General features: G+C 35.9%; 1 protein-coding gene across 6 annotated transcripts in view; it reads left to right on the top strand.

Moving 5' to 3' along the window:
* Window positions 1-21,376, top strand: part of LOC115213819 (beta-1,4-mannosyltransferase egh) — a 64,487-nt gene that overhangs the window by 15,873 nt on the left and 27,238 nt on the right. Inside the window, exons 1-2 of one of the 6 annotated variants that reach the window (XM_029782707.2) lie at window positions 12,594-12,935; window positions 18,002-18,122. The exons of 3 other annotated variants lie outside the window; for them this stretch is intronic. The gene's annotated coding sequence lies outside the window, so the exon portion shown is untranslated. Of the gene's footprint in view, window positions 1-12,593; window positions 12,936-18,001; window positions 18,123-21,376 lie in introns of those variants that run through there. 2 more of the 6 variants (XM_036504790.1, XM_029782704.2) reach the window with 2 other exon arrangements.

A 21,376-nucleotide genomic window follows, 5' to 3' on the forward strand; every position in this document is an offset into this window, starting at 1 on the left:
AAAAGCACCTGCCAGTGACATGTGAAAAGCACACATTATATTCTTGGAGTGGTTGGCATTAGGAAGGGCATCCAGCCATAGAAACCATGCTAATTCAGACTGGAACTTGGTGCAGCTCTCTGGCTTACCAGTTTCAGTCAAACTGTCTAACCCATGCCAGCATGGAAAGCAGACACCAAATTATAGAATTAGGTAGGCATAATTTGCCACTGCCTTTCAATTTCAGTATTAAAGCTATGCATAGTACTACTGTAGTACACATGCTGTGTACATTCCTACAACATCGTTTTCTTTACACGCTATAAAGGCAGAATTAAATCTGCCTCCAACTCAGGCATGCACCTGTGTTTTTTTTTGTGTTTTATTACATAAATGTCACCAACTACCTACCCTGAGTAATTACTGATGGCACGTACCTGATGTGCAGGCATAGCTGTGTGGATAAGAAGCTTGCTTTGCAACCACATAGTTTCAGTTTCAGTCCTACTATGCAACACTTTGGGCAAGTGTCTTTTATTATAGCCCTCAGATAACCAGTACCATGTTAGTGAATTTGGTAGACAGAAACTATGTAGAAACCTATCTGATCATATACATATCCGAACGTGGCCGATGCCAGTACCCCCTGACTGGCTCTCGTGCTGGTGGCACATAAGAAACACTATCTGAACGTGATCGATGTCAGACCTGCCTGACTGGCTCCTGTGTCGGTGGCACATAAAAAGCACCCACTACACTCTTGGAGCGGTTGGCATTAGGAAGGGCATCCTGCTGTAGAAACCTTGCCAGATCAGATTGGAGCCTAGTACAGTCACTGGCTCTCCAGATCTCAGTCAAACCATCCAACCCATGCCAACGATGATGATGATGTATGTATTTGTGTTTGTCCTGTATCACTTGACAACCAGTGTTAGTTTTTTTATGTTTCCATAACTTAGTGGTTCAGTAAAAGAGACTGGTTGAATAAGTACTAAACTTTAGAAAATACGTACTGGAGTCAATTTGTTTGACTAAAACCCTGCAAGGCAGTACTCCAGCATGGCTGCAATCCAATGACTGAAGCAAATAAAAGAACGAGAATGTAAGTATTGACATTTAATAAAGCCACAAGAATAGATGTTTACTGGAGAGCATTTTAGAAAAAGGATTTTTGATTTAATATTTAATATCATATTCTGACTTAATGAGACAAACTATTAATAACTATTTGATTATATTATCCTAAGATTTATTGTGATGAGTATATGATAAAGCTGATGACCACAGATGCAATTGAGAATTGCCGACATGCATAAGTTCAAAGGAATATTTTGAATCATAGCTATTGAAGTTGGGTACTCAGTGAGTGCCACCCAGCATTCTGAGAACATCAATAAAACTGGTGGTCATTCTGAAAGTCCTCAATTGGCAACCATGGAAAAGGATACATTCACTGTCATTTTGAATGTCGTTCAATAGAAATACCACATGCAGAATGGTGTCACTATCACCAAAATTTGACTAAAGTAGTTCAGGTATGTAGGATGCAATGTGCAGAAAAAAAGTCATGCCTTTCTCTGAAAAACCGATGTGCCTCTGTGTTCAGTTTGCTCAGGAGTATAAGAACTGGATGTAATTGTACTGGTTGAAAATGTTGTGGTTGGATGAGTTTAAATTTAATTTGTTTGGATCTGAAGGTGAGCGTACAGCTAATATCACAGAGGAAAGGCATTTCACTCAGAATGCATTAATCCTACAGCTAGGCATAGTGGTATCTTCGTTTAGGGCCCATACGTTTGGGAAAAGAGTTGGCCCCATACATCAGTACAACCAATTTAGATATCTTGAAGAAGACTATTTTTCTTTTATATGTTGAGAATCATTTAGCCTAGACATAGATCTTTCAGCATGACAGTGGCCCAAAGCATATTATAGAAATAGTCAAGGAATTCCTCAAAAGCAATTCATGTGCTACAGGGGCCAGCACTCTCCCCATTTTAAATCCAATAGAAAACTTATGGTAACAGGTCAATACAAATATTCACCAATGAAAACCTAGAAATTAAGTGGACTGCATGATTACAAAGCCAAAAAAATGAGAAGAAATTTTCGATAATGTGATCAAATTTATCGTTTAAAATGTGTCTTAGACGTTATTCTATTTTGAGACATCTCAGGTATGTGCTGAAATGTTAGTACTGTTTGATTTTATTCTTGGTCTTTAATTCATACACACCACTTTGTTATAAAAATTATAAATTTGTAGAACTAAGTGGTATGTATGAACTAAACATTATACATTTAAATCTTTAAATGTTCAAGAATTAAGTGGTGTTCATTTTTGTGGCTGTCAATAATTGTACTGGGCTAATTAAAAATTTAGATTTTAAAACTTATATCATTTAATAGAGTAATGAATTCTCTTTATTAATATACTGCTTAAACTGAGATTAAATAAAACAAAAATAATTAGTATTTAATTGTCACTGTATCCATTTTAACTGCAAGTTTTATATTTCTCATTGAAGAACTGCCTTCCATACAGTCTTCTCAAAAATAATGGAAAATCTATTCAACCCATAGATGGGACCCTGACAGGTACTACATACATACATACATACATGCATGCATGCATGCATGCATACATACATACATACATACATACACACACACACATACACATACATGTATATAAAACAAGTACTGGGGTTGATTTGTTTTACTAAACCCTTCTAAGCAGTGCCCCAGCATGGCCTCAGTCTGTAATGAAGTAATCCCCTCCTCATAAATCAGTCAAAATATCTCAGAAAATTGCTATTATGTTTCTTCTAATAACTGTTTGCATGGAAAATGCTAATATTATCAATAGTTACTTGTATGTTGAATTACAGGGTTTATGCACTCATTTGTTTAATTCCTTACCCCCATGTCATTAATTGATTTATTTAGCGCTAACAAAGGGCTATCCAATAACATAAGTATTTAGCAGAATACTTATATATACTTTTGTTGACTAATTACTATATTACTGCAAGAAATTACTGTGTCTGTTCTCATTTGTTCTCCTTAAGTTGGGATCAAGTAGTCAAACTATGTAACCCCTAGTCATGATCATCATCAAATTAACATCCATATTTCCACGGTTGCATGGGTTGGGCAAAGTTTATTGAAGCAGATTTTTTTACATGGACATGCCCTTTCTGTTGCCACACCTTAGTTGTTAATAAGTGTGGTTCTATTTACCCATGGCCAAACATGTTTACACAGAATAATGGAAATGAGTCACACTGCTTGTGTGATGGTGACATTCCCTTAGAACTGTTATGTGATGTTAAAACAATGAGATACAAAGACAATCCCACCCACATATATACATGCACACACTCACACACACCTATATATATATATATACACACATCTAGAGACAAAATTTAGGGTGTGGTAGCAAGGTCTAGCAAAACAAAAGTCTTACTAAGCAGGAAGGCTGACAAATCACAAACCCCTTCTGGTAGATGGCCCTGCTTGATCTGTAGAAAAGGCATGGGTAGAAACTCCATACAATGTACCTGATGTAAACTATGGACACATAAAAGGTGCAGTAATATCAAAAGAAGGTTAACCGGGAAGACAGTTTTTGTATGTGGCAGATGCACAGGGTCAATAAACACTGAAGATGTACAGAAAACAGATTCCATCACATGCCAGAGGGAAAAACTAGAAGTAGTTGATAGCTTCCCTTACCTAGGTGACCAAGTCTGTAGTGGGGGGTAGTTACTCTGAGAGTGTAGCGGCTAGAATAAGAATTGCCTGGGCAAAGTTCAGGGAGCTGACAACTAAGGGCCTCTTTCTCAGGATGAAAGGCAGAATGTATGATGCATGTGTGTAAACTGCCATACTACATGGCCGTGAACCATGGGCTATGACTGCTAAGGACATGAGTAGGCTTGAAAGAAATGAAGCTAGTATGATCCGCTGAACGTGTAATGTCAGTGTGCATGCACGACAGAGTGTAAGTACCCTGAGAGAAAAGTTGGACATAAGAAGCATCAAAGGTCGTGTGCAAGAGAGATGACTGCACTGATATGGTCATGTGTTACATATGGGTGAGGACTGGTTTGTGAGGAAGTGCCATACCCTAACTGGAAGGAACCTGTGGAAGAGGTAGACACAGGAAGACATGGGATGAGATGGTGAAGCATAATCTTCGAACATTGGGCCACACACACACACACACATGTAGTGTGGGAAGACTGTTATCAGTTTCTGTCTACTAGATTCACTCACAAAGCTCAGACTATAGTAGAAGACTGGTTAGGAAGCAAACTTCTGAACCGGTCAACCACACCTGGGTGGTTGATGTTAGAACAAGATCAATTTCATGCTTGAAAGCATTATTTAAGAACAGGTAAATTATCTGATGAAAGCAATAAAACTATGTTAAGCTTCATGTCCCAATTTGGGTAAACACTGCATTAGGCTTGATTTTGCTCTTGATTACATTAACTGTTCCAGATAACATATTATTAGAACTTTTTTGTTTTCTTTTTAGTTTGGCTGTCTTAAGTTCTTTTGCATAATTTCATATATGTGACATTCAAAACCTTTTTGATATGCACCTGTCTAAGACTATTCCTGGTTCTATGATATAAACTTACTGCTTTAACCCCTTAATGGATTATCCCCAGTTTATTCGTGTATCGCAAATGTATCTTTTTAGAACCAGATGAGTATACTTGGTCAAAATTAACTTTTAATTTTAGCACTCAAACGAGTTTATTTGTTTTGTGTTACTTCATTTTTGAGCAATCATTAACTGGTATTTTCTAACTTGCTTTATTAAATTATTCAGTTGCCTTTGGTATGAATTTACAGCTGGCAGAATCATTAGAATGCTGGACAAAATGCTAAGTGGCATTCACACGTCTTTACGTCCTGAGTTCAAATGCCGCTAAGGTCGACTTTTGTTTTCATCTTTTCACAGTGGATAAAATGAGTACCATTTGAGCAATGGGGCTGATGTAATCATCTTACTCCCACTTCTAAAATTGTTAGCATTGTGTTAAAATTTGAAATCATTAGTCTACACTTTCCTAACAATCACCTTGATTTTTGAGCTCTTTCTAGCTTTTTTATCAATAAATAACAAATTCAGTTTTATTGAAGAAAAATATCTTAAGTAACATTTTGTGTTTACATGTTAATTTTTAAATGACATGCATCTTTTTTTGCTGACTCATATGAAGTTATCATTATTGCTAGTATACCCATGTTGTCAAAAATGCAGACAGTTCTATTTATGATGGAAAATGGTGCATCAAAACAATGGGAGTAACCATTGATAAATATCAGCAATTGAGTAAATATACATACACAGAATTGAAGTACTTGAACAGACAGTTGTAATATTTCAGTTAGAAATATTGTTGTGCATCATCATCATCATCTTCATCATCGTTTAACATCCATTTCCCATGCCGGCATGGATTGGATGGTCTGACAAGAGCTGGCAATCCACAAAACAGCACCAAACGCCATTGTCCGTTTTGACATGGTTTTTATATGGCTGAATTCCCTTCTCAAATTCACACACTTATTGTGGTCCTTCAGTTTTTCTAAGCCCTATAAAAGAACTCAGAAGGTTGGGCTGCTAACCAGGCCTTTCACGATATCCTTAAAGTCAGGAACTTTTCAACACCCCCTTGTAGTATGTATATGTGTGTGCATATATATGCATTACACCCATGCATATCGTATGTAAGCATGGTACAGGCATGGCTGTGTAGTAAGAATCTTGCTTCCTTGCCACATGATTCCAAGTTCAGTCCCTCTGCATGGCACCTTGGGCAAGTGTCTTCTACTTTAGCCTTAGGCCTACCAAAGCTTTGTGAATTGATTTGGTAGACGAAAACTGAAAGAAGTCCATTGTGTGTCTGTATATATATATATATTATATATATATATATGTATATGTTATTTATATGTATATATTTATGTGTGTATCTTTATGCCTGTTTCTCCCCCATCACCTCTTGACAACTGGTGTTGGTATGTTTATGTCCCTGTAACTTAGCAGTTTGGCAAAAGAGACCAATAAAATAAGTACTAGGCTTAAAAACCCTTTAAGGCAGTGCCTCAGTCAAATGAATGACTGAAATCAGTAAAAGATAATATATATATATATATATATATATATGTAGGCGCAGGAGTGGCTGTGTGGTAAGTAGCTTGCTAACCAACCACATGGTTCCGGGTTCAGTCCCACTGCATGGCATCTTGGGCAAGTGTCTTCAGCTATAGCCCCGGGCCGACCAATGCCTTGTGGGTGGATTTGGTAGACGGAAACTGAAAGAAACCTGTCGTATTTATGTATATATATATATGTGTGTGTCTGCGTTTGTCCCCCTAGCATTGCTTGACAACCGATGCTGGTGTGTTTACGTCCCCGTCACTTAGCGGTTCGGCAAAAGAGACCGATAGAATAAGTACTGGGCTTACAAAGAATAAGTCCCGGGGTCAATTTGCTCAACTAAAGGCGGTGCTCCAGCATGGCCGCAGTCAAATGACTGAAACAAGTAAAAGAGTATATATATATATATATATATATATATATATATATTTATCTATTTATCTATAATATATATATATATTTATCTATTTATCTATAAATATATATATATATATATATTTATATTTGTTTATTTGGCACTTACTAATTTACAGTTAATTTAATTTATAATTAATGTACTTATATCTTAATTAATAGTAACTTCTGTTTACTTATTGTGTATGTATATATACGTCTTGATGGGCAGACATATATTTTGTGATTTAGTGAACATAGGTGGAGGTGTCGGGGTGTGTACATATGTGTATGTATGTGTATGTATGTTTTGTATGTATATGTATGTTCATGGGTGGATATACGGGTGTATGTTTTTCTTGTACATATGAGTACACAGGTGCGTATTTAGATATGTGTATATGTATATGCGAATATTTATTCATGGGTGGATATAAGTATAGGTTTTTCTTATACGTGTAAGTGCGTAGATATATATTTAAGTATGTATATGTGTATGTGTGAATGTTCCCGGACACAGTATATGGGAGTGTATTAATGTTTATGGGTATGTGCGGATGTGCGTGTGAGTGTGTGTATGAGTGTATGGACGCTGCTATAGTTTCCCCTGCCTGCAATGACTTATCTATAAGCCACGCGATGACAGACATATATTTTGTACTTTAGTAATATGTGTGGATGTGTTGGGGTGTATTCATGTGTGGGTGAATGTGTGTGTGAGTTTTTGTATGGATGTGGGGGTTCAGGGTTGGATGTGTATGTGTATGTTTTTCTTGTGCGGTGTGGTGGAGGTCTGGCGACTCTTGGCAGACCAACCGTAAGGAAGACAATGATAATTTAAATTCAAATCCAATGTTGTATTTATATCATAAGGAAAATTACTAACTTGAACTCGGACGTACATATGTGCAACTATGGATCCTTATGTAGTGTAAACAGAATGCTTGTACTTCATACTTCGTATGTATATGCAGATATTCAACACTTTACATGGTATTGTAGTACTATTGTGACTATATTGCTAATAATGGAATCTATAAATTGCTTTTCTAGTATAAGCGTTATTAATTATAATATTAATAGTATATTAATGGTATTAATTATAATATTAATGGTATTGACAATGATAATGATGCTCACTTTGATGACACTTTAGAAATTAGTAGGAATTAATATAATGTACTATTGACTCTGTATATCTGCATTTAGGTATTAATATGTGTATGTTTATTATCGCAATATTAAGTTGAAAAACTGTAACATTGAATGTGGAACATATGTATGTTTACTAATTTATATTATTTATATCATTATGTATATGTATGTATTTATATGTATAGGAGTGTGAGTATATGCACTTATATGTATATGATGTATTATGGGTATGTACCCACACCCATATAGGTATATATATATATATAGACTGATTTATATCACATAATCTCCGAAGAGGCCTTATGATATTTTTGTAAATGTCTCATTTATAACTATATATTGACCTACCATAAAAGGCTAATATAAGTTGAATGAGACATACTTATCTACATGGCCGAAACAGCTGTAAGACGTAATCTATATTTATATTTATATTTACTTACATTTATATTCTCTTATATATATTCTACTTATTGTATAACATTACTCTTTTATGTTCACTTTTTTATGTTTAACCCTATAGTTTCTTATGTGGTGGTATAATAAAGTATGTGATTGAGTATTATCTGGTAATTGATATTTGATTTAGATGTATTTCTCCATTTTCTTATTTTGTATATATATATATATATTAATTTAGAGATAGAATACCCCTACCTCTCACCTAATAAAAAGAATTTTTATTTTTATTACCTACTGTTTTATTACTTGGCAACACGTGTTTCATGAGGTACATCCTTGGGTCTCTAAACCACTCCGTGTTTCTCTGGAGCTCCTCTCAAGATGCGACCCCAATCATCTTTATCAACGTTCAACACAATAAATCCTATTTTAATTTTTTAAAACCCTTAAGTATGTGTAAAATAGGTATGTTTAAACATACCTAATTTAAACATGTATGTATGTTTGTGTGTGTATATGTTTGTGTGTCTATGTTTGTCCCCCCCAACATCGCTTGACAACCGATGCTGGTGTGTTTACGTCCCCGTAACTTCGCAATTCAGCAAAAGAGAACGATAGAATAAGTACTAAGCTTACAAAGAATAAGTCCTGGAGTCGATTTGCTCAACTAAAGGTGGTGCTCCAGCATGGCCACAGTCAAATTACTAAAACAAGTAAAAGAGGACCCATGTTCCAAAAATTATCTCATAAAAATATAGGGAGAATTTCTATCTTTCAGTCCACAACACTCCAAAACTTGTATAAATGTTTAGGGAAAGAAAAAAGAATGGACGGTGGGAGCTGTGGTGACTCTTTGATGTATCACCACTGCAAACTGACATTTTCAATTTGATAATTTTTTTCTTAAAGCGGAAATTACTATATTTTTTTGTAATGTTTATCATCCTAATGAAAGGGCAAGAAAACAGACCATGTTTTGAGTTTTAGTATATATAAACCTCTAACTCATATATACATGTGTGTGTGCGCGCGTATATATATATATATATATATATGACTGCCTGGCTCCTGAGCTGGTGGCATGTAAAAAGCACCATCCGAACATGGTTGATGCCTGTTCCCTCATCCTGACTGGCTCTTGTGCCGGAGGTACATAAAAAGCACCCTCTACACTCTCAGAGTGGTTGGCGTTAGGAAGGGCATCCAGCTGTAGAAACATTGCCAAATCAAATTGGAGCCTGGTGTGGCCTCCTGGCTTGCCAGACACCAGTCAAACTCTCCAATCCATGCCAGCATGGAAAACGGACGTTAAACGATGATGATGATGCATTTGTATGCATTGCATCCATACACACACACATATATATATACACAGGCGTATATATATCATCATTTAATGTTTGTTTTCCGTGCTGGCATGGGTTGGATGGCAAATTCAGAAACACACATTATATGAAATATATGGTCCATAATATACATCCAATCATAAGAGGAGTAGGTTCTTAGAGAAGTGAATTATGAATTAATAACAACCGATGGATAGGTATCAATTCATTGCAGCTGTCTATAATGATATAATGTACTCATTAATCAATTTTAAAAATTCATTAGAAACAGCTGTTATGAATTGATACCTGTCTTTGTTATTTATTTATTTACATATGTATGTGTGTATATATATATATATATATATATATCATCATCATTTAAAGTCGGTTGTCCATGCTGGCATGGGTTGGACAGCTTGACCAGGGCTGCTAAGTTGGAAGGTTGCACCAGGCACCAGTCTGATTTGCCAGGGTTTTCTACAGCATGATGCCCTTCCTAATGCCAACCACTCTGAGAGTGTAATGGGTGCTATTATGTGCCACTGGCATGGTTGCCATTTGTGTGACACCGTGGTGCGTTTATGTGCCACTGACACAGGTGCCAATTTGTGTGACACTGGTATCTGTCACAACTGTGATTTTGCTCGGCTTAATGGGTCTTCTCAAGCACAACATAATGCCAAAAGGTCTTGGTTATTACCTCCATGAAGCCCATACTTGACCGGAACTCAGCAACTTTACCTCCATCAGGCCCAACACTTGAAAGGAACTCAGCCACCTTGCGTAGGTCTACCTCTACCAAAGGATCCCTCCACAGTTAGAGATAAGCACTTCTTTACACAGTTGTCCTCATCCATACCCATCACATGACAATACCAGTGCAGTCGTATCTCTTGCACACCACATCTGATGCCTCTTATGCCTAACTTTGTAGGCATCTCTCAAGATGCTTACATTTTGTTGCACATCCAATGAAGCATACAGGCTTCGTTTCTTTCAAGTCCATGCATGTCCTTGGCTGTCACAGCCATGTAGCATGGCTGTTTGTACACAGGCATCATACAGTCTACCTTTCGCACTGCGAGAGAGGCTTTTGTTGCCAGCAAAGACAGGAACTCTCTGAATTTTGCCCAGCCTAATCTTATTTTCTCAGAGCTGTCTGAGCATCCATCTCCACTACTAACTTGGTCACCTAGGAAACGGAAGCTATCTACCACCTCCAGCTTGCCCCCATCCTCCCCGACAGTTGATGGAGTCTATTTTCTACACATTTTCAGTGCTTATTGTACCTGTGCATCTTCTACATACAAAAGCTTGTTTCCCTGTTGACCTTCCTCTGATATATATACTTACACAAGGCTTTAGTTGCCAAGGGGCTATAGTGTGGACGACATTTACAGGAAAGAATATATAACCAGACAGGAAGAGGGCACATTGGGTAAAGTAGTTCTAAATATACAAGTGATGGAATGGTCACACTAGAACGCCTTTGATCATAGGTCACCTTGCTCGACGAGGGTTGACCAAGAGTCTGAAACAATCAGCTGTTGTACTGAGACCACTGCTCATTTTACAGATCATATTACTTTTCGCCCATGCGCATGTGACGTGTGTGTATGAGTATGTGCTCTCGCGCGCACGCGTGCTTTGATTTGAAAAATAGTCACAGTATGTTTTTTTTTCTTTACTTTTGCTAATTAATAAAAAAAAATTGGAAATGTCATTATGAAGTACAAGTCAGACAATTACGTGTATTTATGTGACATATAAAGCGCTGATATGGATATAAAAGGGTTAGAAATAGTTATTGAAATCCTCTTTCGTTGTCTGAAGTATGTATCGTCGCTTTGTTTAAATGTATTCGCTTTTCATATGTAGACTTTCCAATGCTAGGTTTGATATAGTACTTACTTAACGATAACGCCACCCCGAAGAAAAAAAACAAAGAAACAGAAAGAGGGTTTTGTAAAACTTGAATAAGTACTGCTTCCGATGAATGATGGGAATCGTGGATTATTTTAAAAGCTTTATTGACAATTTCATCTAGAAATAGTAGAGTTACCTTATACTTTTAAACAAGCTATTTTGAGGGAACTGTTTAATAGCCAATATAGAATTTGGGGCGGACGTAAAGAATGTGGACTGCGCCCCCCTTTCTTTGTTTTTTTTTTACAGAATCCCCCATTTTCGAGTACGGAAATTCTTATTCTGCAAAAAGAACGGCATTTTAAAATTTTACTCCCCCCCTCCCCAATTCTTCAATTTGGGTGGGGGGGAGATTTAAAATTTTTAAATGCCCTTTTCTTTTTTTTTTGCAGAATCAGAACCTCCGTACGCGAAAATGGGTTATTCTGTAAAAAGAAAAAAAAAAAAAAGTGGGTGCTGTCCACCGAATTTGGAATGTAAAAGAATTATATTTTAGAATTTTGTTGTGGATAAAACTACTAAAAAAATCCATCCAAAGTTCGTGAAACTTCACTGAAACTAAACTGTACTAAGGTGGTTTTAAGTTCAAATTCACCGTGTTTCGTAGGTATTCTATTGACTTCACACATTTCCTACTGTAAACTTATAGAGATACTAGTTCGCAATTTTCGTATATTCATTTTTCGTGGGTAAATTTAAATAGTTTAAAATATTAAAGTATCATCCTTTCTGGATCGATGAAATAAGTACTAGTTGAACACTTGAGTTGAAGTAAATCGATTTCCTCCAGAAATTGCTGGCTTTGTGCTAAAATTTGTAACTAATATCAAAATATGAATTTAACGTTAATGTGTGTTTGTGTATACTTAGTTATAAAGTTAGATGCTTTACAGTGGATTTGAAACAGATTAAAAAAAACAGCTTGGTTGTAATGAATCATTTAAAAAAAAAATGTGTGGAAAAATACGAAGGGATGGTTCAGTGTTAAATGTTTCGATGAAAATGAAAATTTGTGTTTAAACACAAGCTCGTAAAAATCAAGTGGTAGTTTCGATTATTTATCGTTTTTGTTTCATGAAATTAAAAACAAAAAAAATTGTTTGTATAATAATCTTAATCAGTATTCTTTCGCTGCTATAATCTCGATCCTGGTATCTCTGCGGACATAATATTCAACTTATCTGTATCAGCTTGATATTCTTTTAAGTTAGAAATATGTTTGTTATTTTCCACTTTTCTTTTACCTTTGACCTTCATAAAATAGTACTTAGAGATACAACTACTACAGTTATGTAGCAACGATTCGAGTCATGAATCGAAACTTCTTCTTATTGACAAGTTTTACTCTAACGAAACGAAAAGATAATGTTAACTATTCACTGGAACAAAGCCGCTATTATATAGGTGCTGACTTCAATTAGGGCGAGGTTTCCAGTTCGTGTAGTCTCACTCCCGCACTGACTAAAGTAATTACCGAGGTTTTACTAGAAGCATGGCATTTACCGGCTTCGTTTTCTTACGAGTGAATTAATCTTGATATTTGTTTGCTTCACCAAGACATTAAGGTATGATCTAAATGGCTACTTCCTTCATTTACTTACTATTTATACCGTTGTATTTACTGTTGATTTTTACCGAGTTGCCGTACCTTTGAATTTTTCTTATGCGCGTATTTTATGTAATTGTTTTATCAAGAAAAAACGTGTCTTTCTTCCAAACAAGAACATTTAGCTGTTCCTTTACCTATTAAATATTTGTTGTTTATATTGGAAAATACTTTTCTGTACAAATCAAAAACGAAGCAACAGCTCATCAACTCGCCCTATCTTTGTAAATACACTCGACTTCGCTAGTCATATATTTTCAATTTATGCGTCTTCTTTTATTTCTAAGATGAAATCTCAAGTTTATATTGTAACACATTTTTATAAGATTTTCCTAACCACAAAATAACCTTTCTAATCGATATTAGTCGTCATTCACTTGTCTAAATAAGCCGCGATAATCCGTTTATATTATTTCGTATTATCGCATTGTGTGAAAACGTTTATCTTTCTATCTACATACTGTGTTTCCTTCCTTCTATCTTTATACTGTGTTGTGTCTAATAATTTATTTCATGTGTACTTCAAATACTTGATAATTACACTCTAATGACTAAATAATATATTTAATGAATAATATATACAGGAGCTTGAAAATATTTTATCAACTTTTAAAACCACGTGCTTCGGGTTTTTTCTCCTTTTACTTAACATGCGTTTCCAAATTTCTTTCTGTAGCTATAATGTCGCTACGAAGCTTGTTACAGTATATTTAAAATCATAGTAAAAGATCGATACTTCTTCACCTATACTGTTTAGTTTAAACTGTATAGATAATAGTGAAATTGTTGTATACAGTGCTCAGGTGTACTACAACTAGAAAAAAAAGGGCATTAGGTGCACTGTTGACGAATTTCATGAAGCATGATTTACTAGATATAAAACTACAGTATCCGCCCTTCTTCAATATGAATTGTCGCTGTCTACTAAGAGATCTACATCTTACATACCCCCATTTAACAATAAGTTTCAAAATGTTTACATGTTTTACTCGTTTGTAAACTACAGAAAATCGATCTACCGATTAGTTTTTCTTCAAGTTTCTCTAAATACGATGGTCATAGTTCTTTATGAAATAGTTCTGCCACTCCTTAAATAGACATGATCAGCTGGATTTGATACTGTCAACTCCACACTGAAAATAGACATAAATAAAATAGTTTATATAAACCTTTTATAATCTTAATACTTCTATATTTTAAAGTGTTTTCTCCGATTTATTTTTTTAGCAGTTAATTGTTAAAGATGCGTTATTTCCTTGTTAAAATTTCAGTAACATGTCACATCCCGATAGCTACTTCGAAACGAATGTTTTAAAACTCGTTGTTAGTTATCGTCTTTTTAATATTTAAAAAAAAATTATTTCTTATCCTTGTTAAAATAAAAAGTATTGTTTTATAGATGGTTGATATCTCTATGTAGTAATTGTTAGTTCTTAACTAGTTCTGTGTATTGTTTGTTGCGGTTATACTGACATTCAATCAAATTGTACCTTAAGAAATGTATTTGAAAACTGGCATTTTGTCAAAACATTTCAAACTATTTTGCTTAGAATTTCTTTTGTTTGTTTTTTTCGGAAATACATTTATTGAATGACTTAACATTTTATTCAAACAAATGTTTAGTTAAATTCATCAAAGTAGATATTTTTTGTCATGTGATTTCCCCCAAAAATAATTGTTACCGATTAAATGACACTATCATTACTAATTTTTATAACTACATTTCTTAATTTAGGCGATCCTCTTATTTTGACATACCATCTACCAAGGAATTCCTTTATATATATGTAGCTTTCTTTCGTAATGTCTATTCTTTAAAAATAATATTTAGTTTTTTTTATGTTAGAGCTTAGTATTTTCTAATATATAAACAAGTACTTTATTTTTTGGTTGTCAAAAAGGCGTATTGGTTATATTTGAACTTCCCAACATGGTCAGTAATCATGCATCTAATCACTCAGCCGATATGGAAGAAAATTTACTTGCAGTTCAAGTCTGACAGTGTCAGAGTTCTAGTGAAATCAGTCCACGGCCAGATGCCCGTTCTGTCGCTAACCTTCGCTTGTTTCCAAACAAGGTAATGCTTCCCCCATGACGAGCCTTTTTTTCACGGTATATTTGAAATGAATGGCACCGCTTGTATGACAATGGTTTAGAATTAAAGCGTGATGTCAAAACAAGGATACACATACACGAGAAGTTGCTTTCTGTTTCCATCAACAGCGTTTTGGATGGCCCTGGACTGTAGTATAAGACACTTATCCAAAGTGCTTTGCAGTGGACTTGAACCTGGAACCGTGTGATAGGGAAGTATACTTCTTAACACACAACTGTGCCTGATGTTAGCTGCAGTGTTTGCACTCCAGCTGTTAAAAACCAACAATCAGCAAGGAACTTCAGCCCCTAGAGATCTTTTTTCATTATCATAAAGAAGTGTAACAGTGATTGTAACACAGGTAGATCTTTATGCAGTTCAGTTTGTTTGGTTATAGGCTGCTGAGCATTAGATAATTTTGCAACTCCTCAATGTTCTTGAACTAACTTGTTGGTAGAAAAGAAGTACCCTAGTTTGTACTGTTGAATGTCATTTATTGTGGAAGTACGTTTTGATTGCACTTTCACATTTGATGTAAGCCCTTGAATTTTGACTAACGTTTGTGACTATTACCCCTTGTGATCTGAAGATTGACATAGAATAGTCTCAAAAATTACATCAGAGTATCTTAGAGGGTTCAATGTCCTGCTAGTTATGTGCAAGATGGTATCCAATTGCTGCTTAAACAAGATTAGTAAACCGGCACAATCTACTTAATTGTCAGTTTTAGTTAAAGGATATTTCAGATTTGGAATGTGAAGAATTGATTACTGCATTTGTGATCAAAGTAGAAGTCTATTCATTTTAATTAAGTATGAACACGTTTAGCTTTTGAGAAAACATTATACAGCATACCATAGAAGATGTGAATTTGACAAGCAATCACAGTTTTGACCTAGTTCATCGTATTCAAGTTTAGAGTACAGTCTGAATCACATATGTTCTCAGACTGATAAATCAATTTAGTGTTAAAGAGTTGACAATACTTTGCTTTGTGAATGCAAGACAGACTTAAATTGATGTGTGCTAATGAGGATTTCATTAATTGTATCTACATGGTTAATTTTATTCAAAATTATATATCTACATTTTCTATTTTGTTAAAAGCTATATTTCAGTCAAAGGTTATTGCTTTTAAGTTCATTCCACTTTAAACTGAGCTGTAATTATTACTAGCACTATTCTGGCTTTTAGATTTATTTAATAAATTCTTAAGCAGATGACCATCTGACATCTTTTTCGAGGAACTAGCTGATAGATTTTCAGAAAGGTTTGTTAATCCTGTGGTCCAGTTGGATGATGTCAAAATTAATACTTATATTAAGATGCAGGCTGAGTTATATCAGCAAATGAATAGCAACACATTTTGAAATTTTTATTCCTGTTTAGTGTTTATGGAAACCACAACTTGTTCACTTTGAAGTATGTCCTTGCCTAATTAGCATTTTTTTCTGCATAATCTACATCATTTACCAATTAGCTACAATTAAAATATCTTATAGCTATATAATGTTTTTAATTGTATGAGTTCACCGTGTGCTTTATATGTAGCAATCAATTTCTATGTAAACAGCCCCTTTGTTGCTTTGACAAAGAATAATTCAGTTGTTTGTTCAACCAGACTGCTTACTCTTTGTGCTGTAAGTATTCCACAGATGCTTGTAACCCTTAATACAGTTTTCTGATAGATCAATGTGACAGTTTGCTACGAGATTGGCTCCTTGAATTTTCTTTGTGGTTGACTAACATACATTTTTCATCTATCCATTTTCATTCACAAAAATTAAGTCAACAAGGCATTAAAGTACAAAACACTTGCCCAAGGTGCCACCTAAAGGAATCAAACCCAGGATCATAAGATTGTTAAGATAATTTTGTGACTTCATGACCATGCTTGTACATATCATGTATTATTATGTACTCAGACAAGTACACTGGAGTATATATAAACATGTACATTAAACCACCAGTTAATAAGTCTATTTGATAAAGAGGAATGAAATGAGTAATTGCTTACCTAATCTGACCTTAATTTGGAGTCTCATGAAAATTAATGTTTAAGTGAAACTAAAAACTGTTAAATTTATGTTCATAACTAAATAAATGTTGTGAATATTTTGTTTGTTTATTTGAAGCTTATGATTCACCATCACCACCAAAATAAGAAATGTATTATCAGAGAATCCCTTAGAAATGCTATTTTGAAATATATATTACTATTAAGTGCAATAGATGGAATTAAACAAACCAAACTTAATTTCTAATTCAGTTGACATATTTGTAGATTTTTGTTTTTCATAAACTAATTGGACTATTAACCTCATAGTTTTGGTATAGTTCACTTATATTGTTTTGGTTGGTATATTTTGAATGCATACATTGTCTTAGTGAATAATAATATATATTCTCAGAGTGAAGAGTAATAGCAAATTCAAGGTTAATAGATTCTGTTTTTGTCAGTTGTATCTTGATTTTGTTTCTGTGTAAATTGGTTGGCATTAGGAATGATATCCAGCTGTAGAAACTATGCCAAAGACATTGGGGCACAATGCAGTCCTCTGACCTGTCAGATCCTATCAAACTGTCCGACTCATGCCAGCATTGAAAATGATGTTAAAAGATGAGGAGGAGGATGAAATTCCATCATGACATGGATTGGACATTTCTCTTCCAATACAGTGTCTCACCAGTCATTGGAGGCCTTCGTCATTCCTTTCATTGGACTTCTCTTCTTCAGTAGGCTTCTTCCACATACACTGGCTCATCCATTTTCACCTTTATATGCATCTTGTTCATACTACCAGTTTTCTTTCTTGCACACTACAGCTGATTCCTCTAATTCCCACTTTTTCTCTCAGCTTGTGTTCTGTGATTTCATACACATCAACATTACATGTACAATGGATTGTTCTTGTCTCATGTCTTTCCAGCTTTCATACGTCCTCTACATTCAGTGCCCATGTCCTGCTATCACGCAGCCTCACACTTCATAGTCAAGTACTCTATATCTACTCTATACTTGCTGAGAGAAATCCTTTATTGCCAATAGAGGTAATAGCCCCCCCCCCATTTATTTATTTTATCTATTTCAGTTTATTCTTTTTCAGACTCAAAACAATAAGTGTTTCTCAATGTAAATTATTACCTTAGCTTTTGCTACAGACACATTCAGTAAAGAGCATAGTTTATTAGATATTTTGCTTGAGTAAATATTAAGTTCTTGTTGTGTTAGGAAATATATGGTTCTTGTTTATGCAGTAATATTGATTTCAAATTTTGGTACAAGGCCAGCTGTTTCGGGGGTTGGAGCTAGTCGGTAACATTGACCCCAGTGTTCTACTGGTATTTACTTTATTGACCCCGAATGGAAGAAAGGCAAAGTTTACCATGGCAGAATTTGAACTCGGTTTGTAAAGACAGACAAAATGCTGCTAAGCATTTAATCTGGCTTGATAACAATAATTTTTAGCTTCAATCATCATTGTTATCATCTTCGTCCTTTAATGATGGCATGGGTTGGACAGTATTGAAGTTTAAATGAAATAGTTTTTTTGTTTTTTTTTTTGTAATTCTTCTTTACAGTAATCTCCTCCCCAGACTCTTGTAGTGGATTGGCCAGCCACTGTTCACTATATTTTCCCTTCAACTTTACCTAATCTTTACAGTGTTTGCTTACCCTTTCTCTCACTCATTTCTCACTTGTCACATACCCCATACTCTATTGTAACCTCCACTCACACTCCTATCCCTCTACCCCACTCATTCTATTCACTCCATACCTTGAAAGTCCACCTTGACACCGCATTATCACTATTTTCATCACTTTCCAGCTCCATCTTATCACTCCCACTCTCCCTTCTGAAATGTGAGTAGCTGTGTAGCTCCACTACAATAAGAAATCTGTCTTACTCTGGCCCTTTCATACTTATACCTCATCTTCTAGCATGAAGCTGTCCTCTTGGGGTTCATAGTCTTGCAAGCTGCATAGCGCCTCATTAGTGCTGGTAGCACAAAAACAAAACCCTGTCCAATCTGTTAAGTGGTTGACATTAGGAAGAGCATTCAACCAAAGAAACCATACCAAAACAGACATTGGTTGTGAGTATGAGGAATTCTACCAAATCCATTTTAAGGATTTGATTGTCCTAGGGTGTAGTAGAAGGTACTTACTCAAAGGTTACATAGAGGGACTGAACCCAGAACCATGTGGTTTGGAAGCAAACTTTTTACAGCCAAATATATATACTGCCATATCTCGATATGTTGAAAAAGTGTAGGTAGGTACTCTATATATTCAGCACAAAAGATGGAATGGTTTCTCTATCAATTATGATTTACAGTTTATTACATGGTCAGAGATTTAGGGATATCCTTACCGAGAAATTTGATAGAAGCTTAAGAACCCTTCACATGGTCAGAGATTTAGGGATATCCTTACCGGGAAATTTGATGATAGGAAGGAGTAGCTACTGTCCTGTGACATAGAAGGCAGCTGGGAATTCCTGTGAGACAGCTTGCTGAGTGCCACACCAAATCTGTGGCTGGTGCAAAGTCCCTTCCAGATCTCGGGTAACATGGTGGTGGAACAGTACTGTAGACAGGGCTATTAGAGCATAGAAACAGGCTTGGAAGGCCTGGAAGAGTGGGGGGGGGTAGCAGGAGAACATATCAGATAGCCAAAAGGGAGGCTAGGAGATGGGTGTATAAAGCCAAGGGAGTAGCAGAAAAGATGAAGTTTGTCAGTGTTCAGCGATGTGAGGACCAATAACCTGAAGTATTTCCGATTGCAAGACAGTGTGTGAGGGAAAACCGTTATGTCATAGAAGAGAAATGTGTTCACATGGATGATGGTGCCCTTGCGTTTAATGATTCTGCAAAGAAAGGCTTGGAGATGCCATTATGAAAGACTGATGAATGTGGAGAATGAATAAGAAAAAGAGAGCCTGCCAAATGTTGACCCAGCAGAGAGACCAGCTACCCGAATTGACAGTACACTGGTAGAGAAAGCAATTAAGGATATGAAGATAAGGAAAGCACCTGGCCCATCAGGAATCACCGCTTAGATGCTTAAAATATCGGGAGGTGTGGGTTATGGTCTTGTCACCTGCATCGTAAATCAGGTAGTTCATGAAGGAGTTATGACTGGTGTTGTAGCACCATAGTCAACTGCTACAAGAGTAAAAGTGATGCTTTAGATAGAAATAACTACAGGGGTATCAAATTATTGGATCAGGAGATGAAAGTTAAAGGGAGGGTCATAGGCCATCTAATTAGGGAGAGAGTTAGCCTAGATGAGATGCAGTTTGGTTTTGTGCCAGGCAGAAGCACCACTGATGCTATATTTCTGGTAAGGCAACTGCAGGAGAAATACCTAGCCAAGATAAACCTATGTACTTGGGTTTTGTTGACTTGGAGAAAGCCGTTGACAGGGTCCTCTGATCCCTTATCTGGTTGTCAGTGTGGAAACTGGGGATAGATGAGTGGTTGGTAAGAACCATACAAGCCTTGTACAGGTATGCTGTCAGTAAGGTGAGGGTTGGCAACAAATATGAAAAATTCCAAGTAGAAATAGGGGTTCACCAAGGATCAGTCCTTGGCTCCCTCTTATTCATTATAGTCCTCCAGGCAATAACAGGAATTCAAGACAGGATGCTCCTGGGAGCTCTTTTATGCTGATGACCTTGCTCGAGTCACTGCCAGAACTAGAGACAATGTTTAGGGTGTGGAAGCAAGGTCTAGAATCGAAAGTCCTTAGGGTTAACCTAGTAAAAACCAAAGTCTTAGTAAATAGGAAGGTTGTCAAATCACAAACCCCTTCAGGTAGGTGGCCCTGCTTGATCTGTAGAAAAGGCATGAGTAGAAGCTCCATATGACGTACCTGGTGTAATCTATGTACACAAGGTGCATCAATATCAAAAGAAGGTTAACCAGGAAATTAGTTTTTGTGTGTGGTAGATGCACAGGGGCAATAAACACTGAAGATGTACAGAAAACAGATTCCATCACATGCCAGGGGGAGAAACTAGAAGTAGTTAATAACTTCCGCTACCTAGGTAATCAAGTCTGTAGTGGGGTGGTTACTCTGAGAGTGTAGCAGTTAGAATAAGAATAGCCTGGGCAAAGTTCAGGGAGCTCTTCTGCTGGCAAGTAAGGGCCTCTCGCTCAGGATGAAAAGTAGACTGTATGATGCATGTGTGCGAACTACCATGCTGCACAGCAGTGAAACATGGGCCATGACTGCTGAGGACATGCACAGGCTTGAAAGAAATGAAGCTAGTTTGATCCGCTGGATATTTAATGTCAGT

The sequence above is a fragment of the Octopus sinensis genome, linkage group LG7 (assembly GCF_006345805.1).
Source record: "Octopus sinensis linkage group LG7, ASM634580v1, whole genome shotgun sequence".
NCBI classification, from domain to species: Eukaryota; Metazoa; Mollusca; class Cephalopoda; order Octopoda; family Octopodidae; genus Octopus; species Octopus sinensis.